This window comes from Pecten maximus, chromosome 5, assembly GCF_902652985.1.
Source record: "Pecten maximus chromosome 5, xPecMax1.1, whole genome shotgun sequence".
Taxonomy (NCBI): Eukaryota; Metazoa; Mollusca; class Bivalvia; order Pectinida; family Pectinidae; genus Pecten; species Pecten maximus.
In genome coordinates this window covers 3,506,726-3,512,703 of record NC_047019.1, presented here as the reverse complement: position 1 = coordinate 3,512,703, position 5,978 = coordinate 3,506,726, and positions in this window count along the sequence as shown.

The window sequence follows — 5,978 nt, the reverse complement described above, 5'->3', positions numbered from 1 at the left end:
GTATGCATGTGATGTTGATACATACCTAAGGCATGATGGTCTTGGGTAGTGTTGTCATCACTCAAGAAACCCGACTGGAATCGCTGATTTAGTATGTTGGCCTTATCCATGGGATCTGTGTGGAGTTTGCCATTGTGTTTTAGTGCCCCTATTATCATTGTAGTCGGTTTTTTGCTGTTTTATGTATATTCTGAGGAGTCTGAGGTTGGAATTAACTATTTCCTCTATGTACTTCCAGTAGGCTTGTATCAAAAGTTTTTGTATGTGATTTGAATTTGTCTTTTGTGGATTGATTTCCAGACTTGTTTGCATGTTTATACAATCTATTTCGTTTATTTATTAACTTTTTTATTTCCCAGGTTACCCAGGAGGTTTCCATCTCTGTTTCTATCCACTTTGTGTGGGATATGCTCCTCAACAATTTTGTGTATGAACTGATTAAATGATACCCATAGACTCTCTACAGTAAGGACTTTGTCATTAGATAGGTCTTGATAGAGGTTGGATGTTTCACTTTTCATAGAATCCCATTTAGCATTTTTATATAATGAGATAACTCTAGGTTTCTGGAAAATTTTGCGTGGAATGCTTGAAATTTGGAGAAATACTACATCATGGTCAGGTATGCCTGGTCTAGCCTGATTTAGCGAATTGGTAATCATAAGGTCTAATGTATTACTGTTACGGATGGGGAATGTAACAAGTTGAGTGAGACCAGTATCCTCAAGCAGATTTCCAAAGTCATAGTGAAGTTTTGAGTGTGCAGCATTAGGTTTGATAATTTTATTCTCCAAGTCCCAGCCTGGTAGGTTGAAGTCTCTTCCGATGACAAGAGAGAAGTTTTGATGTAGGGATTCTCTACGTAGAGAGATGTCAAACATTTTGGCACTTAGCTCATTGTTGGGTTTTGGGTTGTTTGGTTTGTTTGTTTTTGTTTAACGTCCTATTAACAGCCAGGGTCATTTAAGGACGTGCCAGGTTTTGGAGGTGGAGGAAAGCCGGAGTACCCGGAGAAAAACCACCGCCCTACGGTCAGTACCTGGCAACTGCCCCATGTAGGTTTCGAACTTGCAACCCAGAGGTTTCTAGTGTTAAAGTGTCGGGACACCTTAACCACTCGGCCACCGCGGCCCCAATTGTTGGGTTTGGGGTTGTAATATGAACATATGTACAATGTCCTATTACCAACCACATCTATATTTGCCCATACAATTTCACATTCATCAGGTGGGTTCAGATCTTCAACAGAATCACTACGCCACCGACAGAGATTCTGGTTATCTATATACATGCTTTACATAATTGTCGCGAGGACATTGAACCCCGTAGACAATACAGATACAAAATCACTAAAACTATATTCGTCAAAGTTAGTTTGCTTGGTCAGCACAACCACGGACCATGAATAAAACCTACAAATTCACCCTGAGGCGACTGTATGTGAAACTGGAGAATAGGACCAGATGTTCGGGAAGGACAAACGTCTTCTGTTTCATCACTACATCTAGTAATTTTAAGCGATAATTTGTTAATGTTTTTCTTATAATATTAACAAGCATGCTGGGTATTGCTAAAGCAGTACATGTTCCCTACCGGCCCCGCTAAAATGATAACCGTGACCTTGACCCTGACCCAGAAACCCTGAAACTCGAACTTGATCTGTAGCTACTCATACTGAAGTTACATACCAACTTTCACCAACATACCTTGAAGCTTGGCTGAGAAAAGAACAGAAAACTGAGTGGACGGACTGACAGATAGACCGACACTACAGACGGATGGACGGACGAACGGACGAATGGACAAGGGGGGGGGATGTATATAGTTCCCCCAGTTTCACACTAGTAGGGGACTCGTAACTTCTTCCAGTGAGCGTTATTGTATGTCCAATTAATGTACGAAGGGGAATAACTCCAATAAAATTTACTGATCATGCAAAGATACCAATTAGGTGTGCATCGTTCTGTAATTAGTTTATCCTAGAACATCTTTTAGGCATTTTTCACCATTTTCAATGTTACACCGGCTGAAGTCTCCTTTTTATTTCTATATAACTATTTCTTCTTCTGCAACACCATTAGCTTGTTGTAGCTAATTGTGGCGCATCTTGGTAAAAGGTACTTTGAAAAAAAAACCGTTTAAACGAGAATAGATGGGTATTCTACTAATGAGCTTGGACGGGAATTCTAGGAATATTTCAATCAAGGTTCTACTGGAGAAAAAAAATGAGTGACCGTGGTCCTTCTCGCTTTTCTGAACATCTTTTATTGTTACATTTTTCCGCACGTAATTCACCAATAACTGGATTATTTATTTATTTATTTAGAGTGCTACCATGTCATTTCTATTGTTCCTATACTCTATGTAGTTAGGCATATTAGGAAATTAAACTTGTGTTAGATCAGAGCTTCACATTTTTCTAAGCCTTCTTTTTGATAGGGGGCCAGATTTGTGTGGCGTCGTCCAAATTAGGTCTGAGGATACTTTTATAGAACATAGAACACGAGAACCATGTACAGTGTACCATGTATATGAATGCCCTGAAGATTAATCCTAGTATGCGATTTCCTTTGTTATAACAGACTGATTGATACATCTAAATGTTCCTCTTTTTTTTTTTTTTTAACACAAACATTTAATACCCCAGAACATGTATACATTGGAAGGCTGCCAAGGTTGGGGCCTTGGGGTCAGCCTTCAAAATATAAACAATGTCCCCACGCAGGGGGGCTCTCACTCGCCACACAATGGACACAATTTACACATCTCATACTCTGACGCTTTTTTTTATAAGTATAATGTACACATACAGTGAACACAATTACCATAATATATGCAAATCAACAAAATGTTCGGTAAATATTTGTGTAATAAAGATCAATATAAATGGGAAAAAAAAATACGATACATATTTACATACAAATCAGGCTAATACAGTCGATATTGGAAGGTGAATTAAGTGGATATGTTTTAGTATTATTAAGGATTTTAGTAGATAGTTTTCCTACTGCAAGATGACTTCCTGTTTCCGGACTTTATTAAATGGTAAATATTGTCGTATTGTGTGTCTGGTTTGTCTGTTCCATTTCTGAATTAATTGTCAGGTTAGTTAATTCAATCTAATTCGGACGTATTCAATATAATAAATAGTGTAGCTTAATAAAATTCGATAATTACAAGCATTCTCGTCTGTGTCGTACGCTAGCTACTGCATAAGGGGAGAGAATTCTACTTGTTGTTATAAGTTATTTGCCAATATGGTGTATTTTCTTAAAAGTTTTGTAATTTTGGACGAGGTATTGTTTTCCTTGTTGTAAAAATTCAGGAACATTCGGATGTTATCCAATAAAATGGTCTTAAATATAACTACAGCAGCAAAAGGCGTTATCCTTTTTTTTTGATACTTGTAAATATGTCTTACTTTCCATATAACCCACTTGATAGTGAAAGATATGGTATTTGTTTGTGGAGCATCATCTTGATTTAAACATTTTCCGATTAAAAGGTTATCTTCGTTCAATTCTAATTCTGGTAACAATGTTAATATATTATTGTTTACCAGCTGTATAACTTGTTTGGTAAAATCACAATGATAAAGTAAGTGTCTTTGAGTTTCGATATGATTATTACACAAGTGACAATTCCCATTAGATCTATTCATGAGATTCAGTTTGTACTCAGTATATATTATTCTATGCAAACATTTCCAATTGAATTCTTTAATTTTATTACTCGTCGCCGTTAAGTCACCTCTACAGTTAATCCATAGTTCCTTCCAATTAAATGACTTTTGAAGTTCTGTTTCCCATTTCATTTCACATTTTTGTCTGGTGTTGGAGCTAAATAGTTGTTGAAATATATTTAATTTAGCATCTTTTATTTTCAGGGTATTTGTTTTTGTTTTCAAAACTAAACACACTTCCAAGTTATTATTTATATAAATTTCAGGTTTTGGTGTGTTTTGGTTGTCAACCATAGCTGGTTCAATGCCCTTTAGTATATTTATAAAGTTGCTTGGGATTGCTTTCCTTATTTTTGTGATTTCTGCTATCCAATTATGTTTGTATTTAAGTTTTTGCAGTAATGTTTCATTTGATATAAAATCCTGTGTTTCTTCATTCCAAATATCAGATATTTTTGTGAGGTCACTTTTCAAAAAAGACTGTATAAATAAAGGTTTGTTGTGAAATTGGATGTAAATATTTCCAAAGAGGTTCTGATTCAAAAAATTAATTCTGTTTTGTATTGGTTTCTGGCTTAATAACTTAGCCCAAGATTTTAAACTGTTAGAGTAAAATTTGGGAAGTAGTCTATTGATTTCTATTCCATTCAAATCAGAGCAAGAACATATAAAGTTTTTAATTCCATACTTTTTGTCTAACTTTGTTAGAAAATAAGTACCTATGGTGTTCCAGTTTTCTGTTTTAGAGTTTAATATTTTATGAATAGTTTTGATTTGTTTACTGAAAAATGGAAAAATGTCAATATCAACCATTTCCATCCCTCCTTTTTCTATTTCAAAACAACATAGTTTCCTTTCCAGTAGATGTGTTTTATCATCCCATATGTACTTCCATATTAGTTTATCTATTTCTTTCAGGTATTTATCTGGTATTCCTCTTACTTCTATTTCATATCCTATTGTGGATATTATTAGTGATTTAACAATTAGTACTTTGCCCTTAAATGTAAGGTTTCTTGTTTTCCAGATACGCAGGCAGTTTTCTATTTTAATGATTTTCTCTCTCCAAATCTTATCATCATCTATCGAGTACCCATGATGAATACCTAAAGTTTTAACATTTGATTTTGTCCATTTTATTTTGTTAAATATTGGTTTTCTATTTTTTGATGCCCCAATATATAAATCTTCAGTTTTTAAATAATTTATTTTTGCTCCGGATGCCTTTTCATATGCTTCTAATATTTTAAACGCATGCTTGATAGATTCCTCTGTTTTGTTGAACAACTGAGTGTCATCAGCAAACATATTTATTTTAATCTGCACAGAGTTATTATTAGGTATTTTTATTCCTTTAATATCTGGATTTGCTCTGATAGCGCATGCCATTGGCTCTGCCTGAATAATGTATAGAAGAGGTGCGATTGGGCATCCTTGCCTTGCAGATCTGGATATTTTGAAATATTTCGAGGTAAAACCATTAGTTTGTATACAGGTTACTGCTGATTTTAAAAGCATATATATCCAGTTACAATATTTTGTACCAAAATTAAAATCTTTTAAACATTTAAGGACCCATCCCCATTCTATCCTGTCAAAAGCCTTTTGTTGATCAAGAAAAATTATCGAGCCATCCTGATTTTCCATATCGCTATAGTCTATTATATCTTGAATCATTCTGTTTGCATCCATTATGTTCCTACCTGGCACAAAGCCTTTTTGATCTGGGTGTATTAATTTGCTAAGAACAGGTTTAAGTCGGTTTGCTAAAATCTTTGCTATAATTTTATAATCTACATTTAGTAATGTGATTGGTCTCCAATTCTTTATGTCTTCCCTCTCCCCTTTTTTGAATTATAGTTTGATAACCCCTTGAAATGTTCCTCTTTTGGTTATTTACTCAAACTGCTTACTCACAGGAAAATAATATGACGAAATTCGGTTAAGAATGCCAATTTTGAGGTGCTTTCTGGTTTGGTTTTTTTTTTGTTTTGTTGTTGTTTTTTTGTTCCGAAACTTACCTTTAGGGAGAAAGTTACACATCAAATATGACGAGCCTGGGCCTTTTACTTATTCGAAAGAAATTGTTTTTTGATACATTGAAAGCAGAATTGTAGGACACATCATGTTTCTGTTAGGTTTTATGAATTGCTGACTGGATACTGACGAAAAATCGTATAGGTACTAAAAAAAAAAGGCATGTGCTTTTTGTATGGATTCTGCTTACATATTTCTGTTTCGTTTCTTAATACTTCCATATTCTAATTATTTGTTGCAGTTTACAGTCATAATTTAA